This window comes from Mustela erminea, chromosome 7, assembly GCF_009829155.1.
Source record: "Mustela erminea isolate mMusErm1 chromosome 7, mMusErm1.Pri, whole genome shotgun sequence".
In the NCBI taxonomy this organism is placed as follows: Eukaryota; Metazoa; Chordata; class Mammalia; order Carnivora; family Mustelidae; genus Mustela; species Mustela erminea.
In genome coordinates, this window is record NC_045620.1 from 73,604,233 (window position 1) to 73,619,445 (window position 15,213).

Genomic DNA, 15,213 nt, shown 5'->3' on the forward strand with positions numbered 1-15,213 from the left:
CAGGTAGGACATCGAATGGTTCTGGATTTGAGATCTGAAAATGCCAACCAAACAAGAGGGAGATGAAAGAGACATGGGAAAATTGTAGTCCACATGAAAAATTACTGGGTTTTCAGAGGCAATGAGGTCAATAGAATCAACCCTTAAAAAGCCATAATCTGGGGCACTTGGGTGGCTCAGTGAGTTAAAGCCTCTACCTTTGGCTCAGGTCATGATCCCAGGGTCTTGGGATGGAGCCCCGCATTGGGCTCTCTGCTCAGCTGGGAGCCTCTTTCCTCCCCTCTCTCTCTCTCTCTCTCTCTCTCTGCATGCCTCTCTGCCTGCTTGTGATCTCTGTCTGTCAAATAAATAAATAAAGTCTTAAAAAAAAAAAAGCCATAATCCTCTCCAACTGTACTCCCAGCATATATGACAGGGGTCTCACACCCTACATTCTTTGGGATAATAGAGGTGGTGGTAGGCTGGTTATGTTGCCACTGTTTTTAGTATAAATAGCAAAACCACAATCAGACATCTGGTTATCCAGATAATACCACTAACCTTGAAGTCCTCTTAAAGATTTGGAGCGGTTTTTGTTTTTTTTACTTTTCTCTCACACTCAACGTCCCCTGGAGCCTTGAGTTAGAGTACATGTTGATACTAAGTACTGCTATGGACGTGACCCAATCCAGGTTTCTTCTTACGTAAAATCCAACCTCATGATCAAGAGCAGTGAATATTCAATGACCCAGGGTCCTTCCATTTACCCACTCATCATCTCCCAGGGCCTGGGAGTCCTCCAGGGAACCTTTGCATTCATGATGCAAACCAGGGAAGACAGAATAGAGCATCGTACATGAAGGCTTTTATGGGACCAGCTTGGAAGTACCAAGCATACGTCCATCCTCCTGCTCTTTACCAGAACGATGTTGCATGAATACACATCAGGGCAGAGAAGGCTAAGAAATGTAGTTTTTCTGCCCAGAAAAAAAGCCCTAATGGCACTGGTGTATATTTAGGTAGTGTTTGCACCAGTGAGTCCCCATCTAGATCATTTGTCTCCTTCTTTGTAGAAGTCCTTGGCTTCAGATTTTCTCATATTCTTACAGATTTTCCCAGAACTCCCCTTCATTGACTAATGAATTTTGCACCTATTTATGGTCTTTCCCCCAACTTCTATACCATTCTTGATGCCTTCAGAAGCTCTGTGGAGGAGCCATTCAACACCTTGGCCTCTGTTTCTTGGCCCCCTCACGTCTAGTAAGCTTTTCTTTCTATCACACCTCTATTCCCTAATCCCATGACAATAACTAAACCACTTCCAAGAATTTCAAGAGTCTGACTCACTGACCACCCTCTTCTACCCTTCTAGCATACTAACCTGACTATTCCTATTTCAAGACTGCTTGACCTCATCAAAATCACCAACCCCCTGACATCAACACTGTTAGCCACTCTCATCCCCCTACCTCCTCTTTTGGTTTCCCAGCTTAGAGTCTAAATAATCACCCCCTTAAAAAGCCCATTAATTCCCATCATCCCATCCATTCTACTCCGTTCATTGTGATCATTTGCAAAGATTCCAAATCTGGCTGAACCAAACCAGCTGCCTAACCGCTGCTTGCTCTGTTAACTCAATTTTATCTTCACAAATATTCCAAGTTCTCCCTTTCCAAAAAAAAAAAAAAATGGTTTATTACATTTCCCCAACCCCTTGAAGTTGGGCTACGCCAAGAGTTAGCAAACTACAGCCCACAGGAGCCAATTACAGTTCAATGCTGGTTTGCATTAAGTTCTGTTGAAACATAGCCACACTCATTAGTTAACCAAGCATGTGTGGCTGTTTCAGTGCCACCATAGCAGAGCTGAGGAGCTGTGACAGAAACCGTATGTTCCACTAAGCAGAATTTACTATCTGGCCCTTTACAGAGGAAAAAAAAAATTAACCAACTCATTATTTGGATTCTTGTGTTGAATGTCACCTGAGTTTAATAGCCATAAAAAGCGTCATCCACTTTGAAAAGTTTATTAAAATTTTTTAAATGCTTGAATTAAAGCAGTAATATTCAGTTGTCCATAAAAGTAATTGATAGACCCCTGATACCACAATATAGTATGACTGAGGTTTAAATGTTTACAGAGGCTTTTTTTTTTTTTTAATAGAACTTTAAACTGACATCCCATTGGAAGTTACAGGTCTGTAACGAGGAGGGCGAGTCAAGCATTGCTGGCTCTGATTTAGGACAGGAAGAGAACAGAGGCATGGAGAGTCCATGATAACCCATCAAACAGCTCCACCTGGGTTGAGAAAAAAAACCCAGTTTCTGGCTCCTAGCCAGCCCCTGCAGTCTCATCCAACACTGCTGCCTCTCCCAGAGAGAAGGAGCCTGCCTTCCCGCAGACACTAGGACCTCTCTGTCCCCATCGTCACTCTCACTTCAGGTCTCTGTACCCAGAAAAAACAGACTCCAGCAGATGCCAGCATACCACCTCCTGGCCCACTGCCCAGAGCCTGGGGCAAAGTTCTATACACAACAGGGGGAGGCATCAGCATGCCAGACTCCCAGTTTTCTGTACAGGAAGGTAAAAGGTCATGGTCAAGCAGGGACGGGGGGAGGCGGGTAGTGGAGGATTACTGCCTTCTCTGAAGAGACCTTCTGAGAACTGGGATAAGGAGGGTAAACCGCTGTCAGTTTGTCTCCCTTCCTGCCATATTGTCAGACATTCTCATACACACCTTCCTCCAAAGTAGAAGAAAATCTCCACTTGTTTGCTTATAGCTCATGTAGTACAACTTCAGTTTAAGATCTCTAATTGCTTTGGGGGCACCTGTGTGGCTCCCTCAGCTAAGCGCTGGACTCTTGGTTTCAGCTAAGGTCATGATCTCAGGGTTGGGAGATGAAGCTCCCCGTCGGGCTCCAAGCTGGACATAACCTTGCTCAAGATTCTCTCCCTCTTCCTCTGCACCTCACCCAACTCACATGCTCGCTCAAAAAAAAAAAAAAAAAAAGACTTCTAAATTGGGATTATGTGACCATGTGTAATCAACAGAGCCTTTATGTTGGGAAGTGAAAAAAAGAACACATAGGACTTCCATGGAAGGTCATTTACCTTCAGCAAATCTGGCCTCACATCCAGCCAACCAACGTCACGAAACATCCACCAGGCCTCCTACCTTCTAGAATGAACAGCGTTCACAGCTCCTCCCAGGTCCACAACCCACTGGGACTCATCCGGCCAAGTGTGATGGTCCACATCTCTCAGCTCACTGATCCAAATCCAGTGTTCATGCTCATTGCACACATTCGAGACACCCCAGGGAGAGTTTCTGCCTGCATAAATAAGCAAACAGTTAAGTCTTAACCCCATGTCACTTTTCCATCATGAGAAATGCACACTGTGAGCACAGCTCCCCACAGGCCAGCTGCAGGACACCCCCCCACTATCTCCCTCTGCAGACTTTGTCCCTTTACCTTCTCCCCCAAAGTCCAAACCCTTTATCACAAACACCAACCTGCCCCTCAGGGCATCACGTTTATCTAGAAGAGGATTCCCTAAGGCTAGGGCTAGATCATCCCTCCAAATTGTTCCTAAAATAACTAGAGGAGGGACTAAATATTCATTTCCTAGGAAAAATTCCTAATAGATTTACAGTAAATCCCACTTCAAACTAAAGTCAAAATAAACTAATTATGTGAACAGGGTATCTAATTCTTCTCTTGCCTGTTTCCTTCCATCCAACCTACCAAGGATATAGAAGTACTTTGAGAGTAGGAACTGGGTCTTATTTTAGTATTATCTCTAGTCCCCAGCCCTGAGCACCAGCATTGAAGGGACCATCAAGACTGGTTTAATTAATATTGTTACACTGCAGAAGGTCTTGAGTGTATTGCCTTTATGCAATGTTTTTATTCAATTGCAGCTGAAGGCTACATACTGTAGGACCAAAATGCAGTACTAGACTATGTTGATTTTACCTAGATTGATCATCCTGCCCAAAGTCCAATTTACAGTAATATTTTTTTAAGATTTTATTTATTTGTCAGAAAGAGAGAGTACGAGCACAGACAGACAGAATGGCAGGCAGAGGCAGAGGGAGAAGCAGGCTCCCTGCCGAGCAAGGAGCCCGATGTGGGACTCGATCCCAGGACACTGGGATCATGACCTGAGCCGAAGGCAGCTGCTTAACCAACTGAGCCACCCAGGCGTCCCTACAGTAATATTTTCATCCTACCTTGAACACTCCTAGCAGTAGCAATCATATTTAAAATATTCCACCAAGAAATGTGTTGACTACTTTTCAGTTTTGCAGTGTGATTTTTTTTTTTTTTTTAAATAGGACATAGCTGAAAATAGAGCCCTTTTGATACTGCCGAACTGGATTTTGACTCACCTAGACTGGTGTCCAGGCCTGCTATCAGGCAATTCTAATTTCTTATTCTTGTGTGGAACCTAGGAGGACAGAGTCACCTCAAGCTTGAGAGTGGCCAGCCCAGGTCTCAAAGGAGCTCACACAAGCCAGTCTGCAAATGAAATATAATTCTCACTGGTGGTGGGGTGGGCTGTTTCCAAACTGAAAGTCACTCTATTTGAGATATTGTATATAGATGGCATTGTGGGGACACTACCTTTGCCCTCGAAGTGAGTTTTTCCAGGAGCACCACTTAGCACTGCTGAGCTGCATGAGAAACTGGATGTGTCAATACCACTAATACCTTATTAATGAGCACATTATTTTTTAAGATTTTATTTGTTTGACAGACAGACACAGCGAGAGAGGGAGCAGAAGCAGGAGGAGTGGGAGAAGGAGAAGGCTTCCTGCCAAGCAGGGAGCCCCAAGCAGAGCTCAACACCAGGACCCTGGGATCGTGACCTGAGCTAGGCAGACACTAAACTACTGAGCCACCCAGGCACATCTTATAAATGAAAATGATTTAAGCCATAGATTAAACATTAATAACAATGCATAAATGAGACCTAGAGGAGGACACACAAGCTAGACACCTTACATTTGTATTTTCCATGCATTCATTTCCTTTTCAGTAAGATTCCAAATCCCCCTAAGCATCGACACTTTAGAATAAATCAAAAAAAAAAAAGGTAAAAAAAAAAAAACAACTAAGACCTCCTGCATACATTCTCACTTTCCTCATAAGAGGTAGGACAATGTTTAAGTCTGACTGGTTTTTATTATGTTATTCCTGGTCTACTTTAATAGGAAGGATTTCAGTCACATCAAATTCAAAAATCTACATTGCGCCTTCTCTTCCTATCGTTTCTCATCCCTGTAATGACTAGGAGTTAGAAAACATGGCAGAAAAGCGCTCTTTTTATGATCAGAGGGTTACTCTCTACTTGTAGTTTACAGGTTCTTTCAATGAAACTAGCCCTTTCTAATTCTCTTGATGCCCCCAGAAAACTATCACGCAGGACAGAGAGTTACCTGTTTTCTCATTACACTAAATATTCCTATGATGCTGTACGTCAAAGAAAAGTCTAGAATTGAATAGATTTCCAGAAATATTTTCAGTCCTTACAAGCACACATTACATACATTATAGATAAAACTCCTGCTCGGTCCTGTCTCTGGCGATAAGTTAGTGGCTTCTTGTGCATTAGCACATGTGTGGAAAGCAAGCTAGCACAATGACCTCTGTAGAACTTTTAATCAAATCTTGCAAAGAAACAAGTCTCCAGAGGGGACCTTTTTTTTCTTCTCAAAGAAGAGAGTCAGCTCTGTTTCGATCAGTACCTCAGTATCAGAAAACACAGGCAGAAAAACACATAATCAAAAAAAAGAAATTTTAAGGCCTTTGCCAATCCAAAAAAAGAAAAAAAGGTAGTTGGTAATTAAAGATTAAAAATATCCTGAAATCTTAATGTGGCAGTATAAACAGGCCTCAGGATACCATAGCAACATTCTCTCTTCTTTAATGAAATTGATTAATTAGCCTGTGAGCTTGCAAAATGTCAGAACAGAAGGATTGAGAATGTCTCTCTCCACAGCTAACGCCTTACCTCACCTCTTTCTTCCTGAGCTTGTCAGTTGGAAACACTAGAGGTCGATCTGTGAAAGAAATCTCCAACTACAGCTCTGTTTTAAATGCATGAGGAATGCGGAGGCTTTGAGCGCATGCATTCCAAATCAGCTCTCAAGATGCAGAGAGGAGAGTGTCTCCAATACATAAAACTCAACCGAAAAACCCTATTTGACTGGGGCACCAGCAGAAGGAGAGAATTGGGGAAATAGTTTTGCAAACTGAACCAGCTAAAACAGATACATTTCTGTGTGTCCGTGCCTGTGAAGGTGAGAGATCATTTCCACAATTCATACATGCAAATTTCATGTTATAGCTCGATCTCACACGTGTATGTTAAGTAGATAGGTTAGCATATTTTTACATACATTATAAATCTCTAGTTGTTACTAAGCAGAGGAACAAAAACACTAGACACTCTTGCTCCTTCGGGGCAAAGGAGGTCATATTCTTTTTTTTTTTTTTTTTTTTAAAGATTTTATTTATTTATTCGACAGAGAGAGATCACAAGTAGGCAGAGAGGCAGGCAGAGAGAGAGAGAGGAGGAAGCAGGCTCCCCGCTGAGCAGAGAGCCCGATGCAGGACTCGATCCCAGGACCCTGAGATCATGACCTGAGCCGAAGGCAGCGGCTTAACCCACTGAGCCACCCAGGCGCCCAGGAGGTCATATTCTTTTTGCAAGCAGAAGCAAGGCACTATCTTTGCTTAAAAACCAAGTCTAGTAAAAGTGAATAGCGACAGATTGCTAGCCACCTTATTTCAGTAGTCCTGGGATCGAGCCCCACATCGGGCTCTCTGCTCAGCTGAGAGTCTGCTTACCCCTCTCTCTCCGCCTGCCTCTCTGCCTACTCATGATCTTTGTCTGTCAAATAAATAAATAAAATCTTTAAAAACAAAACAAAACAAAACAAAAACCCTTCCAGGAGCTCCTGGCTGCCTCAGTTGAGCAACCAAATCTTGGTTTCAGCGCAGGTTAGGATCTCAGGGTAATGGAATCAAGCCCCACATAGGGCTCTATGCTCAGGCGTCTGCTGGAGATTCTCCTTTTCTGTCTCCCTCTGCCCTTCGCTCTGCTCCTGCTCACTCACTTACTCTAAAATAAATAAATTTTTTAAAATTAAGTTTTTAAAAAATTTTAAATACCCTCCACACACAGCTCTGTACTCTATGGAGGCCAGAAATTCCTACCATTACATCCGTGTTGCTCAGCCTCAGACTACCAGGATTTTGAGCCAGGTTATTTGTTGTTGGAGGCGCTCTGTGCATTGAAGGAGTTTTGGCAGCATCTGACAACGGCCTCTAGCCATGAAATGCCAACAGCATGCCCAGTCCTGATAAAAAAGTTATCCCCAGACATCGCCAGGGTCCCTGGGTTTGTGGAGTAAGGCAGGGGTGGGGAGAGGGCAAAATCCCCCTCCACTGACAAAACCACATTAGAATAATTCATGAGCAAGAAGAGAAAAAGAGTAGAGACCGATCTCTTGCAGAAATCAACGAAGACCACCCAAATGAGCACAGAGGCTACGTATTCAGAACTTGCTATAGCAAAAGAGTCAGCCACCATTCAAAGGCAAATAAAGGAGTGGAAATGCCTTACCTAGAAAAAGAAAGAAAGAAAAAAAGAAAGAAAGAGAGAGAGAGAAAGAAAGAAAGAAAGAAAGAAAGAAAGAAAGAAAGAAAGAAAGAAAAGAGAAGGGAAAAAAAAGAAAGGCTTCCGATGGTCTTGTTCGAGAAAGGGAAGGGCATTTTCATGCTTCGTTTGGAAAACATATTTGACTTTCTCAGTTGGTCTTAAATTGGAAAGGAGAACAAAAAGTAGAAAAGCTGGGGACCACCGCCCAAGCTGGTTTTCATCATGGAGACTCTAGTACCCACCACAGCCCCTGGGCACATTTGTATTCATTTCCTTTTGCTGCTGTAACAGATGACCACAAACTTAATAGCTTACAGCACTACAGTTGTATCATCTAAAAGTTCTGTAGATTAGACTCGTATCCTACCAGGCTGCAAACAAGGTGTCAGCGAGCCTGTGTTCCTTTTGGGGACTCCAGGGGAGAACCCGTTTTCTTACCTTTTTCTGCTACTGGAGGCTGCTTAATTTGGAAAACATATTTGGCTTTCTCAGTTGGTCTTAAATTGGATAAGAACAAAAAGTAGGAAAGTTGGGGACATTCCTTCACCGACAGGCCCCTTCCTCCATTTTCAGAGCCAAAAACATTACTTCTCTTTGCTTAAGCTTCCCTGTCAGGTCTCTGACTCTCCTGATTTTAAGTACCTTGTGATTACATTGCACCCACCTGGATAGCCCAGGGTACTCCCCCTATTGTAAGGTCAACTCTTTAGCAACCTTAATTTATTGACTTATTTCTCCACCCAAAGCCTCAATTCCTCTTTCTCACCTGGCATAATACATCCATAGGTTCCAGGGATTAGGACATGGACATCTCTGTGGGCCATTATTCTTCCAACCACAGCATTCAATAAGCAAAGTATGGTCTCCAACCAGCATCACCTTAGAACTTGTTAGAAATGCAAATTCTGGGGGCCCACCCCAGACCTACTAATCCAGAACCTCTGTGAGTGCTTTAACAAGCCTTCCAGGTGATCCCGATGTTCACTCAATTTGGAGAAACACCGTTTCCTCACTCTGAAAGTGTGTACTCTATATATGAGGCCCTAGAACACCACAGAAAGTTCTTTAGAAATGCATTATTTACCAAAATAGTGTTTTCAAAATGTGAATTCTAATTATATCACTCCTTTACTATAATTCCTCAATGTATCCCCTCCTTGTCCTCTAGGGACGAAGGCCAAAAGCCTGGGTGTGGCATAAATGTTGCCTCATCACCTCAGCTTGGCATGTTTCTCTAAGCCTTATCTCTCTCTCTGGCACCCTCACTAAGCCTGCCAGCAGCCGCTCTGGGCTTGTTCTTGTCTTTGATGCTTCACACATGCTGTTCCCTCCCTCTGGAAAGTTCAATCTCTTTTCCTGGCAAACTCTGTCTCCTCCTTCATAAAGCTACCTTCTCCAAGAAATTGCCCTGATCTCCACAGGAAGCTGGGGTGGCATCTTTGTGGCCACAGGCCCGCCCAGAAATCTCGCCATAGTACTTTCATGGGAACGATTTGTACATGGCCCTCTCCCCAGATTCTGACACAGTCATGTGTCAGGACATGATAATCCAGATCCAAGCAACAGGCCTAGAATATAAGAAAGTCTTTGTGAATGGTTAAGTAAATGAACAAATGATAACATTTAATGAAACATTATTCCAGCCAAATACTGGTGATATCCTAAGAAGCAACTACCACCACATAAATTTGTTCAGAAAAAGATTTTCTGGAAATATATTAATATTCAAGTGACATTGGGAATGACCACCTTATTCTTCCATGGGAACAAATTCCTTGAGGTCATAGAAATACTATGAAAATCCTTCTCTGACATTCCACACCTATTTGCACTTCCTACTACTTCCCCCTAAATAATGGTCTGGAACCTAATCAGAACACATGAAACAACTAACTAGCGACGGGTCAGCTTGGCTAAAGGATTCCACTGCTCTCCCATTCTCATGCACTCCACACAAGCAGCCTCAACCTGGCCTCATGGGTGTGTGGAGGCAAGAGGTCCTCAAATGCTATAGAGAGAACACCTCTCCTATGCTGACACCAGGAGCTACCACTCACTGTTCCACTGCAGAGACACTGATGATTCCGTGTGCTTCCTCTTACGGGAGGGGGTGGACAGGAGAGCGTGGGAGGTTGTACAGTGGAAAGTAGCCGCCAAATTTTAAGTCAGGCCTCTAAAGCCATATTTTTTTGGATTGTGGTGGCAACTAATTAACAATTTATGAGACTGCAGTGTATGTTGCTTTTCATGAAACAAGGTATTTTCATAAAGTCTGAAAGAATAGAACAGTACCACAGAAAAATCCTCAGTATTGTCTGGTAATCTTCAGTTGTGGTGATTCACACCCATTTATGTCAATGGTTGTGACAGAAGGTATTTTTCTGACTACAACCCAGGGTCAATACAGTTTGAAAAACAGCTGCTCAGAGCTGCTGGGATGACACTGAAGATCATAGGCTCAGACAAAGAGTGCCCCTTATCTCCTCAGGTGGAAACAATTCCCTCCCAAAATGCTTGCCTACTTTTGCACAGTGTAATTGGCACTCGGTACACATGATTTGCATAATTCAATGTCATGTCACCTGCATGTCCTAACCTCTTGATCAGACTATATAGGCTTGGTGTGAACCAGAATAGACAGCAGGTTTCATTCCACTTCACAATTTCCTGCCAGCCTGGTCCAGGCGCTGACGCATAAAGAAGGTTCTTAATGATGAATGGCTGGTTGGTTGAATTTCACAAACCATGAACTCTATAAAGAGAACCAGATAAAACGCTTAGAGAAAAACAAAAAAAATCAAGGACCCCTCAAGAACAATCCAAATGTCAGGGGTCCCTATGAAGATGAAAATTAAAGAGCAGTCTGAAGAAAAGCATGGGGCCACCAAGAGCAAGAGCCAAGAATGGAGACTGGACCCAGAGTTGGTGAAAAAAACAGAAACCAAGAAAACCTGCTTTCAGTCCACTTATAAATCACTGCTCTTCCCCAAACATCAAAACTGAGTGAGAAATTGCAGTGGATGCAATCAGCTCCTATTTCTCATCAGTGTTCCAGAGCAGCAAGCATTAATAATACATCTTGTATTTATAAAGCCTTTGTTTTCCAGCATTCCCTGATATGTATTGAGCCAACAAGATTTGAGAATACCTGTGGGGTCTGGCCTTTGTCTGTAAAGGAAGAAAAGAAGAATTTTACAGAGAGAGAAAAAAAATCAAAATATGAATCTACTTAAATATTCAGCATCCACGTGAAATTGTTCAGTTATGCTGCTTCCTTGTGACAGATCTAACATGCGGCATTACGGTGAAACCAGAAGTAAATGCCACACAGAAAACCATAAAATGAGAAGAACCACTGAAATAAGGCCTTGGTATGGACAGAGCTTCCTGCCTCAATACATAATTTATACTGCCTGTAAAGCCAACACCTGGGAACTGCTAATTTAATTAGTTTGTATTGAACATTTAATTGTAGTAAGCCAAGGTTTTGGACTGGTTTGACAGCTGTTTTCATTACTTCTAATTAATCTGTGATGTTCAGCTCTCTTTCCTACCTTGCTTAGATTTTTAAGCTTGCTTAGGTTTGTTTGGTCTGAGGAGTAAGTGCCACTAAATGACATCATGTTGATGTTATCCCCGCCTTTATTTTCCCTAATTCTAACAATCTATGTGATAACAGCAGAGTGTTTCCTGCTTGAGGACACTCCATCTGTCTGCACTGGTCTCACCAATCCTGCCCAAGGAACAACCAGGTGGGCCCAGCATCTCCCTGACAAAGTTTTCCCTGGCAGCTACAACCTTCAAAAAGGCATTCATTCATTTATTTACCATTTGGCGCACAACTGCTAAGTCACTAATGCCAGGCAATGGAGGGAGCGTCAGATCAGACCAAGTCCTTGTCCCCACGAAGTTCCAGCTCCATAAAGGATACAGAAAGGAAACCAACATTAAAAATTCAGAACAGGCTCAACCTTACCATTTGCAAGCCTAAGCCAAGAGCACAGATAGAGGCCCTCATACCATACATCTGAATGTCTAAATGGTATAAATCAAGCTAACAAACAGTTAAACAGAACATATTCTCTAGTGCTTTCTTAATAAATACAACTTTAAAATGACCCAGAAGACAGGTTCAAATTTAGAACGAGCAGAACAGAAAAACATAGTCCGCAGCCTGTGTCTCCTTCCCTTCTCCTCCTGTCCCACTCGTGTATGGACACCTTCACATAAACAAGCACCATCCACAGCCCCCACAAACAACTGGCCCTTGATACACACCCACGCAGGTTCTGGAATGACTCAAGGCAGAGAGTTTTAGAGTCTCGGTATAAAGATGTTCAAGGATGGGAGTACACCATTAAGAAAGGCATCAGAGAGAGGAGACAGAGTAGCCCTCTAAAGCAGTGCTTTGCAAATATTCATGTACAGGAGCCCCACCTGGAAAGCAGGTTAGAACAGAGATTTCTGGAACCCACTGGTCTGAGGTGGTGGCCAAGAACTGTATTTCTAAGAGAGTCTGTAAGATATGTAATATGATGTTGCATGTGATGGTTAGCTTTATGTGTGACCATGACTGGGCTGTGGGATGCCCAGATACCCGGCTCAACATTATTTCTGGGTGTGTCTTTGAGTGTGTTTCCAGGAGATATTAGCATTTGAATTGGTGTAATAACTAAAGCTGAAGGCTCTTCCCAGTGTGGGTAGGCCTCATCCAACCCACTGAGGGTCAGAATAGAACAATTTGTGGAAGAAACTGCATTACATGCTTTTAACTAAAAGAAGGTAGCAAGGTAGAGGGAGCCAAAGAGGGAGAAAGTTGAAACGAAAGCTGTTTCCTTTGTTGGGCAGAAGCTTTTTGTCTTGATGAGGTCCCAAAAGTTCATTTTTACCTTTGTTTAACTTGGGCTCAACATCACTAGCCATCAGGAAAATACAAATCAGGGCGCCTGGGTGGCTCAGTGGGTTAAAGCCTCTGCCTTCAGCTCAGGTCATGATCTCAGGGTCCTGGGATCCAGCCCCACATCGGGCTCCCTGCTCAGCGGGGAGCCTGCTTCCTCCTCTCTCTACCTGCCTCTCTGCCTACTTGTGATCTCTGTCAAATAAATAAATAAAATCTTAAAAAAAAAAAAAGGAAAATACAAGTCAAAACCACACTGAGATACCACCTTACACGAGTTAGAATGGCAAGAATTAACAAAACAGGAAACAATAAATGTTGACAAGTGTGTGGTGAAAGGGGAACCCCCTTACACTGTTGGAGGGAATGCAAGCTGGTACAGCCACTCTGGATCACATCCCTCAATATGTTAAAAACAAAGCTACCCCACGACCCAGCATTTGCACTACTAGGCATTTACCCCAAAGATACAGACATAGTGAAAAGAAGAGCCACATGCACCCCAATGTTCATAGCAACAATGTCCACAATAGCCAAACTGTGAAAGGAGCTAAGATGCCCTTGATGAATGGATAAAGAATATGTGGTGCATATATATAATGGAATATTCCTCAGCCATCAGAAAGGATGAATACCCACCATTTGCATCAACATGGATTGATGCTAAGTGAAGTAAGTCAAGCTGAGAAAGACAATTATCATATGATTTCACTCATATGTGGGACATGAGCAATAGCACAGAGGACCATGGGGGAAGGGAAGGAAATCTGAAGGGGGAGAAATCAAAGAGAGAGATGAACCATGAGAGACTATGGACCCTGGAAAACAAACTGAGGGTTTCAGAGGGAAGGGGGTAACCGGGTGATGGGTATTAAGGAGGGCACATGTTGTGATGAGCCCTGGGTGTTATACGTAGCTAATGAATCATTGAACCCTACATCAAAAACTAATGATGTACTTATACAATGGCTAACTGAACATCATTAAAACAAAAACAAACAACAACAAAGACATTCCCGTGAAGGGTGGGAGTGTCACCTCTGATGGTGAATTGAGGAACTGAGGAATGGATCCTGAGGTGCAGTGAAGAGAGAGCAGAGACAAACAAAAAAGAGGGAAGAGGCACACAAATGGGAACATTTTTTACGGATGAGGGCCCTTATGCAAGAGTTTGAGGGAAAGGCAAAGCAGGCTTGTGGAGAAACATGAGATCCATTTTGTAGGTGTTCTTCCCAGCCTCACCTCCTGTCATAATTAATGTCTGCAGAGTACATTTTGTAATTACGGACATCCCTCAAGATGAAATCTCTGTTCACAGTTTGAACATTTAAGTAATCTTTATTTAACTGTCTACATGTCGGTATCTTGACTCCTCAATAGCCTGAGTCATTGCAAGCAAGAACAGTGTGGGTGGGCTTCATAGAATAGGTAGTCATTATTTGTGGATCTGGTTCAAAAAAATGACTGAAGTGTCAATACACTTTGCAATGAAAATGTGAAGTTATTTCTCACTGGTGCTGAACAGAACAAATCACACACTAAGTCCCTTATGGAGGGGTTCGGAAAATATTCATGTTTGTAGAACCTGACCCAACAGGCACAGACAACAGGATGGGTTTCTAACTGGACAGGGATTTCTGTACTGTCTTCATCTAAATAGAGTATTTCTGGTCATAATTCCTTATGTAGATGTTTAAGGTACTTATATGGAACTTAGAACACTCTCTAAAAACCTATCAGCCTAATAAATTTTACCAGCTCCCTTATATATGGCTTTAACCATTGAATAAGAAAAATAAAGACACACCATGATACATTTTACACTCACATATGATAGGAAATGGCATCGTGGTGACTTCTGAGGAAATAAATTCTCTTTGAGTGGCTGACCTGGGAGGTGGAGGGAACAGTGGCACCAGTTTGTATATAAAACTGGAACAGAAAACCTACAAAGTAGTCACTGAAAAGAAAAATAGACTCCTCAGCTTGTAGTTTAAAGCAGGTATAATCTCTTCACTCACTTTGTACCCAAAGCATTATAGAAGCATCCACTCCCCACAAAGAAGATTACCATCAAATTTGAAACAGCAGCATATGCCATGGTGGTCATATGGCAAAATTTGCTATCGGGTAGACCTCTGTTGGCTTCTGCTAGAGAGAGCTCGCCCTGGTAGTATCTCTGAGCTGTATACATACTGGGAAAGCTGTCCCAAGGATGGAAGGTGGGAGGGTAAGTTAGAACCTTTTGTGATTACATCAAGGTTGCTGCCCACCAAGTCAGTCTTAATATTCCCCTCAGCTTGACTGACCTTCAGACGGGCTTCTTCCTGACTTCCTGACTTCTTCAAGTCCCATGACTTCCCTTTTCTTAGAGCATTTACTTTAGAAGCTTGGAGCTGTAAATTCATCCTCTGCCCTTTGAGATGTAAATCTTCTTCAACTCAGGAATATCTTTCTCGAGGACCTGGAAGACACCCCTTTGAAATACAATCAAGAAAGTTGGTGCCCCTCTCTCCTAGTCTCTGTGGAAGGGTAGGAGCCTAACTCCCATCATCAAAAATTAGCAAACACAAGTGGCCTAGTCACACAGACTGACCTCTCCCTGAATTCTTGCACACGAGGATCCCGGAGCTTTGACAGGAAGCAGACAGAAAATACCCATATGG

At 42.9% G+C, this 15,213-nt stretch overlaps 1 long non-coding RNA gene across 1 annotated transcript; it reads right to left on the reverse strand.

The window, feature by feature from the left end:
- Window positions 1-3,160: 3,160 nt before the first annotated feature.
- Window positions 3,161-14,987, reverse strand: LOC116596527. Its single transcript, XR_004288159.1, has 3 exons — window positions 14,857-14,987; window positions 14,376-14,507; window positions 3,161-3,311 (listed from the first exon to the last, which is right to left on the reverse strand). It is a non-coding gene; the product is annotated as an uncharacterized LOC116596527 (long non-coding RNA).
- Window positions 14,988-15,213: the final 226 nt, after the last annotated feature.